This window comes from Macrotis lagotis, chromosome 8 (genome assembly GCF_037893015.1).
Source record: "Macrotis lagotis isolate mMagLag1 chromosome 8, bilby.v1.9.chrom.fasta, whole genome shotgun sequence".
Lineage (NCBI taxonomy): Eukaryota > Metazoa > Chordata > Mammalia > Peramelemorphia > Peramelidae > Macrotis > Macrotis lagotis.
This window is the reverse complement of record NC_133665.1, coordinates 129607852-129624173: the sequence shown is the minus strand read 5'-3', so window position 1 is coordinate 129624173 and position 16322 is coordinate 129607852. Positions and strand designations below refer to the sequence as shown.

General features: G+C 33.2%; 1 protein-coding gene across 2 annotated transcripts in view; it reads right to left on the bottom strand.

Annotated features, from left to right (window-relative positions):
* The window catches only part of FAM120A (family with sequence similarity 120 member A), a 134193-nt gene that overhangs the window by 83605 nt on the left and 34266 nt on the right, over nucleotides 1-16322 (bottom strand). The gene's annotated exons all lie outside the window — the stretch shown is intronic.

Here is a 16322-nt window from a genome sequence, read left to right as displayed (position 1 = left end):
TAGCTTTATAGATACTATTTTGTAGCCAAGTAAAAGATGTTTGTATAGAACATCAACCCAAACCTGAAAATATCTTTGTAAATATGAATTTCTTAGGAGGAGAACCTGTTTTATTTTTGTTTCCCCAGCACCTAATTCGACAGAACCTGGACACAGCTAGCTAAATAAATGCTTGATGATTTGACTTTTCCTTGTAATACTACTACTAGCTACAGGGAAATAATTAGCATTTAAAAGTCAAGGTATAGTATTATATATTTAAATACTTTAAAAATTTATATTAACAAAAATTGTATCTTCTTAAAACCTAGTTAAGTTCAAATTCAAAACCTAGCTAAGCTATAGAGATTTAAAATTAAAACCTTTTTACTTTCCAAAGAATATTATAGTTTACAGGTTATAAAATACTACCTCTTAGCAGAAAATATCACATCAGTGCACATACTTTTAAAATACATGGAGTACTTTTGGATAATCTTTTTTTTTTTTTTTTTTTTTAGGTTTTTGCAAGGCAAATGGGATTAAGTGGCTTGCCCAAGGCCACACAGCTTAGGTAATTATTAAGTGTCTGAGACCAGATTTGAACCCAGGTACTCCTGACTCCAATGCCGGTGCTTTATCCACTATGCCACCCAGCCACCCCTGGATAATATCTTTTTAAAAAAAAAAATTGATTTCAAAATTCCAATTCCTTATAATAAACACCTTCAAAGGGCAATTTAAACAGGCTCATCTTCACCAAAGTCAGATCCTAAACAGCTCCAATATTTTATCAAGGTTCTTCAGAGATCTAAGTAAATCAACTTTATTGTCACACACACACACACACACACACAGAAGTACCTGAAATACCTCCAAGTTTTTCTAAAATTGTGTGTGGTTCTAGGTAGATAGTAGGCCCTCAAATAATAGCTAACAACCTTGAAAAGCAGGTGACTGATTTCATCTTTTTGCCTTCCCTTGAATGTTCTTGTATCATTCTTCTCAGTCCACTGGCTTCCCTTTTTTCTTTACCAATAACTTTTCATAAATCTATTCCCTATATTAAGTATTGATGTATTTAACAAATAATTTATAACTTTAAGGAAACTTTACAGCAGGTGTCCAACCTTCAGTGATATGTTCCAAGGTGGTGGGATGGATTGTATTGTATTCATGAATGGGCATTGAATTCTGTATGTGACCCTTGACTTTTTTGTTGGCTGATGGGGCCCAGAACAGCTACAAGGTTTGGACATCTCTACTTTTACATTAACATAAACATTTTGCCCAGCAAAAAAATAGTTCAAATGGCTATGCAACAATAAATTAAAATCCTGAAACTTTCTCTTTGGTTACCACTACCAGGGGGTTTTAATCATAGGGTCTCCTAATTGAATTGGGTTGTCATTCTGCCTCTTATCCACTGAAGAGAGAAAAAAATATAAATTAGGATTTCACTACTTCAAGTCATTCTCTACACAGAAGTTCATTTTGTGTGTTGCTAGCAAAAAGGTTAACCTTGACTTCAACAAAACTATGCCAGTAGGTTGCTAGCTTTGGCAGATTGTACCAAACTGGGCAGGTCTGGTGATGGACTGTATTGCCAGCTGTCCATGACCAGTCTAGTTAAGTTCCAAAAGGAATGTGTGAAGCCGTGAATTTAGAGAAGATAGCAAGCATAATAATGTTGCAGAGCTATGAATGATTTCAATGCACATGCCATTTATACAACTAGCTTCTTAATAAAATTCAGCATTTCAATTAATAAATGGTCACTTAAGACAAAAATATACCATAACCAATGCTAATTCAAAATGAAATTTTAGGAGAGATTAAATTCATGAATGTTTATTATAAATCAAATGTTAAAACGATATCATTAATAGCATTTCTATTTTTCATTGCTACTTCATACTGAGATATTTTCAATATTGGATCTATTATTCTAAAATACACAAATTTCAGTAAAGCTATAGTATCATCACTGATAAAGAATATTTTTAGAATGAAAATTCTTTCATCTTCAGATAGTTCACAAGCATTTTAGTAGGAAACAAACTCAAGTCTAATTCAAATAATACAATTTTATATAGAACAACTATAGCTTTATGAATAAGGCTACATAAAAATGACTTTTGTTTCTTTCATTTTGCAATGCTATGAGTTATTACGAGAGAGAGAAGAGGTATCAGGGATTCATATTACTATTAATGAGAATTTAAGTAATAATATTTAGAGCTAGCCATCTTGGAATAGAAAAAAGATAAGCACAAATGTCTCTACTACAAAGTGGAATTGTAATTTCAGTAGCAATTAAAACTGAAATCCTTATAATGACCAAATAACCCATGTACTTGATAGATGGGTTTTCACTTACAATCTTCCCAAACCTCCCTTCATCTACAAGACTGTGCAGAACTAGTTCAGCTATTTCCAGCATAAGTTTCTGAATTCCTCAATAGATATTTGTTGTTCTACAGGAGTTATAGTTAAGGGGATTTGAACTTAGAGGAAATGACTGTCCAAAAAAATGAAGTCATTCCAATGCAGTGCTAGGTATGCAAGTTCCACAGCATGTCTGAAAATATTCATCACAAAAAAGGTGAGGGAAGGGGGCTGGGAGAGGTAGTGTTTTAAAATGGTCTCCACTCAAAAAAGTCCATACAAAGGATAAGAATAAATTATCTACTCTGAGCAAGGTACCACACAAGGCACTGGGGATTCAGACAAAACCCAAACCGAAACAACACAAACACAAGAAACTGTCCTTGCCTTCAAAGAACTAGACCCACAAGCATTTAATTTAGAATAATTTCAGAAACACATTCAAGAACTTAACCTTAACATTCATGAGTCTTTTCAATATTTCCCATTTTCTTCAATTGCTAAAGACAATGTCTTTCATAGCAGAACCAATGATTACTAAGGGAAAAAAAATACTATTTGTTGCTGCTTTTATACTAAAATAACAGATTTAAAGCAAAGTAATAGACAAATTGAAGCTGACATCCACCTCTAAAATAAGCTACATCAGATACTTCCAATTCTATCCTTAGTCATTATGCCTGTCCATAATCAAAATGTTTCCATGTAACAAAAATGGAAATTGTTCCACAATTAATGTCTATTATCCTAAATCCAATCAAATCACTCAGCTAACAAAAACCACTATGACTTTCCCATACCCACAAAAAATGACATTACCTTATGTTGCTGAATCTTCGTATTCAAAGAAGCACTAAAACAGCATTTGGACATTCCATTACAGCAGTAACTGCAAAGGAGGGTTAGAATAATTTGTCCTTGCCTTATCTCAAAAACATATTTAACAGTCAAACTAGTATCTGGTGAGGGTTTTCTTTGCTTATCATGGATTTCAGAAAATTATAAGTTCATTTTACTTCTTTTTTTTAAGAGTGCTTTTCTTTTGAGAAAAATCTTTTAATGGTTTTCTTAGCTTCTGTCCCAAAGTTTATGTTAAGAAAAGCAAAAATGTTGTAAAAAACTGCAATGAACTTAAGCTACAGCAGGAAAAAAATATCCTCTCATCTCAAAATACTTCATCTGTTAGTTAATTTGTATATACAGTACCCACAAGTTAGTTTTAATTTGCACATGCAACAACTTTGGTGGCAAGTCATTGTCCAGCTTTGTTTTTAGTAACATTCTTTATATGTATTAATAGTCTTATCCAATATATTTAGAATTTTAAAAGAATCACTGAAGGCCATTAAGTCCAGCTTTTTTATTATCAGGTAAGGATTGCTAAGAAATGTGGAATCTACTTTTAAACCCAAAAGATCTACTCAATCTCAGTTAGATTTAATTCCCCATCTTCAACATTCTTTCCCCAATTCCTTATTTTCCAATTATAGCGGACCCTCGAGACTAGGTTCATGTCTCTATTGTCTTATCCAATTAGACAGCAGATTAAGCTATTTTTCAACCAATTCTAAATGTATTTCAATAATGAGTTATCTTTTTTTAATATTCATCCTACTTTTCTAATGAATACTATGTTACATTTCAGTTTTAGCTTTATGGTCCACTACAACTTCTGCTATGCTTATTTGGTATCGTCACTGTTTATTTGTCTTATGCAATGTTATTTTAAAATCCCAAATCAGAATATCTAAATTGTCCAAATTGAACTTTATAATATAAGTATATGTGTGTGTATAAAATGTTCCATTTAATTCTATTTGACATTTTTGCTAATGTTGCTTATTTTACCCTAGTCATTTTGACTAGGGTACCAAGTCACTCAATGAAATTTGATATGATCAAAAATAACCACATGCATTAATATTTTTTGGATGACAAAGTAGTCCTGAATCCCAAAGAATTATCTTCTTATTGTCAATTTTGTTGTGAATTCCAGAGATCTCATTTCCACATTTCCCTCTGCTTAGGTTACATGCTAAAGAAAACAAACCTGCCCAAAGTCCTTTACTCAACTAGCATTTATTAAGTACCAATGATGTTTCAAGAAACTGTGACCAAAAAGAAAAATACAATCTGTTCCAAAATGATAAGTAAATTAGTTTTAGATGATTCTCCATCAAATTCTGCCCACTTACAAGAAGATGTGAGTGGACCATGTTTGCTTGGATGGCTTGTCCAGGATCACAAATGTTTCATGTCTTCTCGGGGTCTAGCACTGTGCTAACCAAATCTTCTGGGAGGGCAGGACTCATAGCATGCACACAGAGAAACTGAAAAACAAAGTCCTTTTCCCTGGGGATATGGGCAGACCTCATTTCTAGATTACAGCTTGGAGAAGTCACAGAGGTCACACCATTCAATATTTAGATGAGAAGGTAAAAGGTCCAGAACTCAAAGACAAGGGGACTTGTCTAAGAGCATAAAGCCAGTTGGGATCAGAAATGGGGCAAGGAGACAACCCAGCAGAGAACATGAGCCTGACAGGAAAGGTTGCTATCAAGGTACGCTCCAAGGCCCAATTTAACTAAGAACAGAAAAGGACATGTGATTGTGGCTACATGGTTTATAACTCTCATTTTAAAATATAAGATTTAAAATTAAAAAAATACAAGTGTCACAATCAGAATAAGTCACTGTTAATACAGAATTACAGAATCTTTGGAGCTGGCACAGATCTAAGAGATCATTTATTTTAACACCTGCTAGTATTCAGTTGTTTCAGTTGTGTCTGACATAACTTGACCCCACAACATCTGTACCTGATAAAAATCTTCTCTACCACATTCCCAACAAAGCCATCTGGCTCAAACATCTTCACTAACAACAACAACAAAAAAAAAATACTTAATAGGATGTCTCATTCCATTCATTGTTATGTTATGAAGATATTCCTTATCTGCCTTCCTATACCTACTTCTACGTTCTAGAGTCACACAGAATCTCTCTGCTAGGGACCAATTCTTCAGTACAAGTGAATCTTTTATAAAATGACAAAGTAACCTTCATAACCAGAGGGAAGAATTTCCACTAAGTAAATTCCATCCACCAAAGGTGACTGCAATTTATAAAGTCTTAGTCTAAGTATTAGAAGGTAAAAAATAAAAATACTTTTCCACGGTCACAGAGTAAAGAAGTATAAAATCCTACTTCTACAAATTTCCTTTCACCATTTTAAACTATAATGAAAAACTACGAACAAAACAAATTCAGTCAGTTAGCAAGTACAAGTATCCTCCTTTCCTAGGGAAGCCTAATTAAGAGTATAAATCTTCTTGAAAATAAAAAATATTCTAAATATATTTAATATTTTTATCAATTTTAATATAAATTCTAAACCCCCAACATATTTTATTCCTACAAAAAAAACAGCCCCATTATATCCACTTTATTTTAATCCAGAAGTAGAGACAGAAGTTCTCCTTTGAAGTCTGTCAATACAGTTCTATATCAATATTGTATGAGAGAATTCTGTACTGGTTCCTTTCATTCTGTCTACAAATAAACTTGTCTTTTCCTGTTCCATCAAAAAAAAAAATGGAAACAACACACCTAAATATAAAAACACCCCAAACTGAAAGTCATCTTTTATACCCCTCTTCCCTTCACTGTAAAACTTTAAAAAATATAGTATTTTCTATACTTCTTACTTAACTCCTAGAAATTTGGTTTCAGTTCATTTCCACTCTAACGTACTTAAATAGAAAATTTCAAGGTCTGTGATGATCTAGGTCAACTACCAAATCTAATGAGTCCACCTGATCCTCCAACGTTCTATAGTACTTGACAGTGATATCTGTTTTGACAGACTATTTTCCTTACTTCCAGAACACTATCCTCTTTAGATTCTTCTTACCAATTTAACTGCTAAGTTCAGCTATTTAACTGGTTCCTTAAGCACAACCCTACATTTCTATGCCTTTGCACTGCATGTCACTCTTGTTAGGAAAATGCTCCTTTCCTATAATTCAATTCAGAGAATTCCTCACTTCTTTCAAGATTCATCTTAAGTACCACCTCCCTACATGAATGCCTTCATTTCCTTTATACTGAAACATGTGCAAGTGGTATTCCCCAATATAATATAACTAGATCACATTTTTATTGTTGGAAAGTTCTTCGGATTAAATAACTTTTTCCTAGTCAGTGGAAACTGTGTCTTTATAGAGAACTAGGACTATCATAATCCACAGACAAGGAGATTTTAAAAAGGGAAAAAGAAAAATGATCCATATATTAAAAATTTATAATGTCATTTCTTGGTAGTAGCAAAAGTAAAGCAGATGCCCAGTATAACAAACTGTGCTGTGTGAATATATGTAGTATTAGGGAACCACAAAAAACTAGAGAAAGGTAGGTGGCCCAGGGGATAGAGCACCAGCCTAAAATCAGGAAGACCTAAAGTGAAATCAGTCTCAGACATATACTAGCTGCTAACCCAGGTCAAATCACTTAACCTCTTTCAGGTCAGTTTCCTTACATGTAAAATGGGGATAAAAATAGCACATGCCTCCTAAGGTTGTTGGATTAAATGAATTAACATTTGTAAAGTCTCTTGTGAATTTTAAAGGACTAGATATTTGATGTGATGTTGTTGATGATGATAAATATAGAAAAGCGGGGGAAGACTGATGTTATATTAAGTGATGCAAAATGAAGTAGTGAAAAAAAGGAGAGAAAACACTATTCACAATGATAACAATTTAACCAAAAAAAAATCCCCAATAAAACGATACAGACCCAACAGCAACAAATGCTGGGGATGACAGTGAAACTCTGATTTCACTGGTGGTAGGAAGCATCTCATGAGAACTTCCTGTCGTAGAATGCTAATGACCATACCTGGCTTCCCAGAAGAGACATGAGAGTGCCCCCTCCCCGATTCTTTAGAGACCTGAGGGGGTCTATTATTAGGAAACATTGTGTGTGATGTCATATGTGTTAGGTGTATTGGCTAACTCTTTTTTATTTTGTTAACAAAGGAGGGCTCTTGGGAAGGGTAGCATGTACTTTTTATAAAAGAGGAAATTTTGGTCACATAAAATAACAGGTATCAATAAAAATGCAACTGTTGGGGGTGTTAAAAGAATAAATAGAATATACGACAGCATCAGACACTCTGAGAGCCGAAGGAGTCCTTAAACAGTCTTCTCATCCAAATGACCATCTCAGAGGAGATCCCTCTAGGACAGATAGCCCTGAAAAAAGTAGGAGGTATTTCTAACTAAAAACTTACTACCTTCTAAAAGATGCTGTTTTTATTGTTGGAAAGTTCTTTGAATCAAGTAACTTTTTCCTAGTCAGTGGAAACTGTCTTTATAGACATGCTGAAAACGTGTGATCACTTCTAACCAAAATGACAAAAGAAATGGTCCTTGTTGGAAGAACCTCAAACAGGCATAGTAATAAACTGCTAGTAGAATTGTGAATTGCTACCATCATTCTGGAATTTCAAATTATATTATTAAAAAAGTAACCAAAATAAATAACTTCTTTGATTTTTGAGAGCCTAGTAGGCATAGAGAAAAATAGTAATTTACAAGAACAGTAAAGATAGAATGAAAGGTCTACAATAAACTAAAATATTCATAGAAACAATTTTATTGTGGTAACAAATAAGCAGAAACAGAACAAATACTCTTGAATTGTGCAGTGACTAAACAAATGTGGTGCACAAACATAAGAGATTATTGTACCCTAAAGAAACAATGGATAAGAAGAACTCAGATGGATTCAGACGTAAACTGATGCACAGTGAAATAAGCAGAATCAGAAAAATATATAAAAATTAAATAAGAAAGCACACATAATATCCCCTACCACCCTTTGCAGAGGTGGGAGAATAAAAGTATAACACTGCATATGATTGTAATGGTTGATTGGTTAGCTTTGGCTAAACCTTTTTTCATTTGTTTATTTTTTTGTAATGGGGATGGTTTGGTGACAAAGAGAAGGAGAGGAATGTATACTGATATACCATTTGAAGTAACATAGTTGTTTACGAGGTAACATAGTAGTTTACACTATTTTACATGAGAATTTTTAAAGTATGAGGGCAATTTTTATTCATTTGTGACAATTCCATATTCCCTTATTAGATCATAAACTCTGTGATTTAAAAAACAGCATTTTTTTCTGTATCTCTCCCCATGCTTTAGTCTATATATTATGCATGTCCTTGATCTGAACCAAATAAAGTCTTTTCTCAATCTTTTCTTTTAGATTTAAGTTCCAAATATACCTCATATAATTCAGTTACAATGCCCTCATTATGGTAGACCACTGTCATATGGGGCATGTCAATGTCCCTCTTTAAAACTCTGTGACCAAACTTGACTAGAATAATCTAGATTTAATTTAGCCATCAGGACTTGACATGATATCCATTTAAGGAAGTATTCACATTTTTGTTATCCAAATCACACTGTTAATGCATACTTACCTATAATCAACTTGAAAACAGTCTTTTTAACATTAATTCATATATCCAGACCTTATCCACACTGTATATGGCACATTTGATTTTTTAAAAAATAAATGCAAGGGGCGGCTAGGTGGCATGGTGGATAGAGCACCGGCCCTGGAGTCAGGAGTACCTGAGTTCAAATCTACCCTCAGACACTTAATAATTACCTAGCTGTGTGGCCTTGGGCAAGCCACTTTAACCCCATGTGCCTGCAAAAATTCTAAAAAATAAATAAAATTCCTTTCTCCCTTAAAATTAAATAAACAAGTGCAAGCCTTTAAATTTATTTCTATTAAACTTTGTCTTGCTATTAGAGCCAGTATAATTTACTTTTCTGTTTCCTAAACTTAAAAACTCTCTTTAGAGTCTACTGATTAATAATATATTTATGGTCTTTATCTTTTTGGAACTGAACTAGGTACAAAGTAAGAAACTTTTGATGAGGAATCAACTCTATACCACTGGACACTTCTTTTGCAATTTATATTTTTTAGAAAGTTGCCTAGGGGTACTCTGAGATTTAGTGAATTGTAGAGTTGTAGAGTCAGAGGCAAGACTTGAAGGCAGGTCTTCCCTGACTCAAAGACAGTTTTGGGGAGTCACCATACCCTGTTACCTCCTTAACTTTATTGTGACTCAAGTTTGGGGCTACACACACACACACACACACACACACACACACACACACACACACACACACTGCTCGATAAGCCTTTTAGGAGTAGGAATTGGGCCTCTGAGAAGGAAAAGTAAAAATTTTATGTTTTCAAAGAGAAAATAAGGTTCATTTTCTTTATATTACTGTCAGTAAGCTTCTTGAGGAAGACGGGCAATAAAACTGTAATCCTATACTTATTTTTAACATTAAGGTAGACACTGCTATCTATAACTCAAATCACTAGGCTAGAGCCTGAAGGGTGACAGAATTGCTATTCATTTTTCTTCAATTAATTTTTCTATTGTAAACCTCATCTCTTTCCTTCTAGTTTTGAAACATAAGGACACTTTGTAAATAGAACAAATCATGCAGAATATAACAGGAAACAATGCTCTCCTGGCACTACTAGTTCTCTCCCTTCCCTGGCCTCTCTTCTAGCTACCTGGCAAGACAAACACGTTCAACTCACTAAGAAGGAATTCTGTTTGGCAGACTTTAATAATTTTATGGGGAAAGCAAAACTGAAAGGGGTCTCGGTATTAAAAGTGAAAGATGACCTCCTGCCAGGATTTTCCATTTACTTTCCTGAATAGTAATTATTTGGAGCTCTTTGACTTCAAGATAAAAGCAGAAAAGAAATCTTCTGTATCATTACATCTCTCTCCCAAAAAACCAGAGGTACACAGCAACTTAGATATTGGTATCTAACCAAATAAGACAAGACATGTGTTTTCCTAAAAGAAGTAGGCCAAATATAGAGGTGAAAATCTGGCTATATCTTTTCTTTGAATGTGTCTTTTTTACTTCACACAGTAATACAAAATAATTCATACATTTAGGGGTTTTTAAGGTTTGAGGCACATAGCTAAGGACAGCAATATAAAGAAAATCTTTTAGACATAGGACACACAGAATAAGAAAATAAGAACAAATTCAAAGCAATACATCTTCCAGAGGCCAAACAACTCAGATATCCACACCTAGTTTCTACCAAAATTCAAAAGTTTTCCTGAGTAAAAAAAAAGATGCTTAAATTGTCCCTCAGCTCATTTCCTCTAAAACAAAAGACGTCACCAAATTAGAAAAGTGTTCATTAGTCACCAACTAGGAGTTTTAGTAAAAGGATCTTTATAGGGATAGTAATGGGCTATAAACAGAATCATTCATTCTCCCTCTACAAGTCACAACTGTCATCTATTCAACTTCTTTTACTTGGGTCAGACACCAGATATGATAACATTTTCTGGGAAAGCATTGCTGACATCCAATTGAAAACAATGGGTTTTCCCCAAAATACATGAAATGAGAATAAGACCTTGACCAGACCAAGTTTTCTTAGTTGTTAACCAGGAGATTATCTATTGCTTTAAACTGTTCAATGATGTTGAAAAAGGTGAACCAGAAGAAAGCTAAGAAAATAATCAAAGGGAGAACAGTCATGAATAAAAGACTAGAAGGAAGATACTAATCTAAACATATACAGGAAAGAGATAAATTATGGTTGGGTGACTAAGGGAATGGATTAAGAGAAGGATGGGAATGGCTGAACAAATTGTGGTATATGTATGTGATGGAATGCTAATGTTCTGTTAGAAATAATTAGCAGGTGGATTTCAGAAAAACCTAGGAAGACTTACGTGAACTGATGCTGAATGAAGTAAGCAGATCCAAAAGAACATTGCATATATTAATAGCAACAGTGTATGATGATCAACTATGGTAAACTTAGCCTTTCTCAGCAGTACAAAGATCAGACAATTCTAAAAGACTTGTAATGGGGGTGGCTAGGCAGCATAATGGATAAAGCACCGGCCTTGGAGTCAGGAGTACCTGGGTTCAAATCCGGTCTCAGACACTTAATAATTACCTAGCTGTGGCCTTGGGCAAGCCACTTAACCCTGTTTGCCTTGCAAAAACCTAAAAAAGACTTGTAATAGAAAATACCATCGATCTGATATTAAGAGAAAGAATTATGGAATCTGAATGCAGATCAAAGCATAATATTTTCAATTTTGAAAATTTATATTTTTTATCCTTCTCATGATTTTTTACCTCCTTTTGTTCCAATTCTTCTTACACAACTAATATGAAAATATTTAACATAGTTGTATATGTAAAACCTATATAAAATTACTAGCTGTTAAGGGAAAAGGGGAGGGAGAAAAATGTGGAATTCAAAATCTTACAAAAATGAAAAGGATGGACTTAAAAAATGAGTATTATAAAAGAATGACTTGTGAATATATTAGAAGAAAAAGGGTTAAAACAAAATTGAAAGGAAATAAGCATAACACTGTAAAATGCTAGAGGGAACATCAAGAGGAAAAGTTCAGGAACCAGTTACACAAAACCAATGAAGACCAAAAGAGATGCAACTTGAATATATTAAATTCATAATACAATTAAAAAATGAAATAGTAAAGAGCAAAAAAGTCATCTAAAAAGACAAAGTAAAGAGTTACCCTCTGAAATAAATTCCTATGGGCCCCAAATGTGAATTTAAATAAAAGAAAATAAGATGGGGGGGGGGGGGAATGTAAGAGTTCTGGACACTCTAAATTAAAGAAAAAGCAAATAAATACCAGTAAATGGAATTCTTCCAAAATTTTCAAGCTAGTAAATGCACAGTTCAAAACGAGAAAGGAATTTCTGATGTTTTTTGACTATCATACAGAAATAAATCATACATCTACAAAAGTATTCAAAAAGAAATATGAGCTTTAGAATGATTCCATGAAGGTCCAAAGAATTTGAAAAACTGAAAACAAATAACTATTGTTTACTTTATTCCCTGACTCCCATGAAAATTTTTGTTTCAGGTGTTCCCAAGAGCCTAACAATAACATATGAAATATCCTGTATTCTCAATTATACAGAACTGCTATAAAGCTGAAGCAAACAAAAGATTCCTAATTTAGGCACTAATAAAAATAAGAATCAAGAACATGAAGACTAAAGAAGATATAATGGTTTTAGCTGGAAGAGAAAGTAGTCTCTAAGAATGTCCCAAAGAAATATTACACTTTTAGGCACCTGAGTTCAAAAACAAGAAAAGGAGGAAAATTAAACAAAACCAGAAGATAGTAAAACACATGGTCACAAAAATATGAAGAAACAAAACATGTGAGAGCAGGAAATGAAAGTAACAAAGTGGAATGGGGGATTGGGGTAGGGGGAACAACAGTAGACAGTATGGACAAGAGCAACAATGGAGGGTAGACAGTAGATAGAGTCATAGTATAGAACAGTGATGGCCAAGAAGAACAACTGTCAGCTAGAGGAATACAGCTACCTAATGGACTTCAATTTGGGAGAAATAGCCTTATACAACCAAGAATCTCAGAAAACAACCTAAAGGATGTAATAGTGGACTAGAAGTATACAAGAAGCATTTGAGGAGGAAATTGTAGAGAGCTTTATTACATGTGTTTCCCATCTATAAAAACCCACCATAATGTGGCGGCTAGGTGACGCAGTGGATAGAGCATTGGCCCTGGAGTCAGGAGGACCCGAGTTCAATTCCGGCCTTAGACACTTAATAAATTAGCTAGCTCAACCTTGGGCAAGTCACTTAACCCCATAGACTTGCAAAAATTTTAAAAAAAAACCCACCATAACAGACATCCATAATAAAAATCTTAGATCATTATTAGGCTAAATTGTATAATCTTCATCAAATTAATACTTTAAAATTTTTTAAGGCTTAACAAGTGTTAGTGAAATAACACATGACAGTGAAATAACATTCCTATGTACCTGTTTACCAAAGAATACTCAACAATAAATCATTAAACTATTTAATTTTAAAAATTATTTTGAAATAAAGAATAACAAATATGAAAAAGACAAACATAACTAAAATAAACTGTTTTAAAAGGTACACAGGTTATTTCTTAAATTTACATTTTTAACACTGCTTCTATATAGAGATTTAATGTTAGAACCAAAGTTTTAGTACCATTCTTATTAGAATGGCTACTCTTAATATGTGTAGGAGATGATTTCATTGGAGGGAAGCAGCTTAGTTGGGAAGAAGGGAGGTGCTATGTACAAATATTCCTAGAATATATTTCTAATATGTCTTATACTACTTCACCAATCTAACAATCTGATTAATTTAAGTACAAAGTAGATCCCCCACAGCTTCATCTTACTTGCAAAAAAAAAAAGTTCAATTTCTTTTTTTGTAAAAGGTTTTTTCCAAGGCAATGGGGTTAAGTGGTTTGCCCAAGGCACACTAAGTGTCTGAGGCCAGATTTGAACTCAGGTATCCTGACTCCAGGGCCGGTGCTCTATCCACTGTTCCCTCTAGCCACCCCCAAAAAGTTTAATTTCTAAATCCCTTCAGATTTTATTTAATGAACTTCCTAATCATCATATTTATTTGAACCTACTCTGCTTTCTATCTCTCAAACTGTAGGATCCAAATAAAAGAAAATAAATAAAAACATTTAAGATTCCTATAGTATATATTTGTGTGTAATGTTCTGAAAATTTAAATATATATATATATTTAATCTAAGTACTGTGTAAAATACTAAATATTTTTATTCATTTCTTTTCATATTATAGGCTTCTGTTCATGGACTTCATTAGATACTGTAGGATGCTATAATAATAAAATTAATATTCTTTCATTTCTTCCATTCAAATATGATATTACTTAATATGCCGAGCTTTCAAGTATACTTATTTTAGGAATTCCAAGTTAAAAGTCTACTGGGCCTATATGCTTAAGAGTCTGGCTGTTCCCAATACTTGGAATGTTCTCTTTTCTTCTGTATCAACTTCTATAGAGAGAGAGAGAATCACCTCAAATTCTACCGTCATTGAGAAAACTATTCTGGTCTTCCAGCCCACCCCCCAAGACCACCAACATCGTTAGTATCTTCTCTCAGACATCAACTTCAAAATACTCTGTATTTTGTACTTATTAATTTGCATGATTGCTTGTTCCTTGAGGTCAGAGACTAAGTTTGTGTCTTTCTTTGTATTAGAATTATCTAGCAAAGTACTTGCTAACTGACTGAATTTGTTTTGTTTGTAGTTTTTCATTATAGTTTAAAATACTAGGTATTGGTCATTCCTCCAACATATTTATTAAAATCATTATTAAGGCAAAACGGACCACAAAAATTATTTGAAACTTCTGTTCAGGTAATTCAAAAAGATTTAAGAAACAAACCTTTGGAGACTGGCAAAATTCACCTATATAAATGCCCAATAGATAAAAGTTACAGAACTAGGGCAAAGAAAATAGAAGTATGCTCACAGAAAAACCATGTCTTCATTTTTAAACGAAGTTATGATGATGAAAATGTAATTTAAGTATACATAATGGTAATTCTAACGGAAGGTTTAAAAAAAAAAGATTGATAAACACATGCATTGTTTTTTAGCTCCAAAAGGAAAGATGTGTTAAAGTTCTAGAATTCTACTTTGTAAATACTACTTATTCTCCTAATTTTGTTCCTTAAATCTGTTGTGATGCACCATCAATAATAGAACAAACTTTTTCTAATAGTAGTAGTAGTAGGTGGGTTTTTGCTTAGTTATCTGTAAAACATATAGTAACCTAGGAATTCTGTCCTGATCCCTATAAAGAGAAACACAGATAAGCCTATATAAATCATATACTGTTCTTACAATACATAATTAATCACAGAATGTCATCACTGAAATGAGTTTCAGAGATGGGACATCTGCTGAGGCATTCCATTCAATTTTTGTATCACTATCGTTAAAGAGTTGAGTTTTTTTTTTAAATCAACCCTAAATTTTCTGTCTTGGTAACTTCACCCTTCATTAATTCTGCTTTCTGTGAACAAACAAAATAAATACAATCTCTTTGCACATAGTAGTCCTTCAAGTACTAAAAAATTCCTAAAATGTCCCCTTCTAAAACTCCTCTTATTGATATTTTTACCCAGTTCATAAGAGTATGATTTTGAGGCTTCACCATTCTGATTGTACTCCATTCTACAATTTATCAATATCCTTCTTAAAATGTGGCATCCAAAGCTAACATTACTCTAGGAATGGCAAGGTCAAGTTCACTGGGGGATGGACACATGCTTCTGTTAATAACTAAAATGGAAATTAATTAAATTTTTGTTGCCCTAATATCACTGACTCCTATTGAACATACAGTCTATTAAAAAGCTACTGATCTTTTTTTCAGTTAGTATTTGATTTTATTAACTTAATTCTAGGACTTAACATTTGTCATCTTATTAAACTTAGCCTGAAATTCTAGTCTTCAATTTTTTAATATTGTTTCTGTCACTCAATACGATTGCTATATCTTTCTTAGGTTTATGTCATCTGCAAATTTAATCTGCATGTCATCAGTACCTTGACTTAAGACACTGATGAAAAATTTTTTTAAAAAAAGGAAGTTCCACTGAAGAATTCCTTCCAAGGTGACATCAAACTATTTAATAATCTTTAGGTTCAGTCATTTAATCAAATTCAAATCTAACTAACTACACAATCATCTAACTTGCATCTTCTTTATCTTTTCCACAAGAACAACATGGGAGACTTTAAAAATGCTATAATAAAATCCAAATAAACAATCTTAGCAATCCCCTTTCCTACATATCTAGTAACAATGTCAAAAGAAAATGGAAACAAGGTTAGTCCGCACAATCTGTTCTTGATAAAGCCATGATGGCTCTTTGTGATCATCGCTTCCTTTTTGAGATGTCCCCTCACAGTTCCTTTAACAATTCTACAATTTTGCCAGGAAACAAAGCAGAACTCACTGGCCTA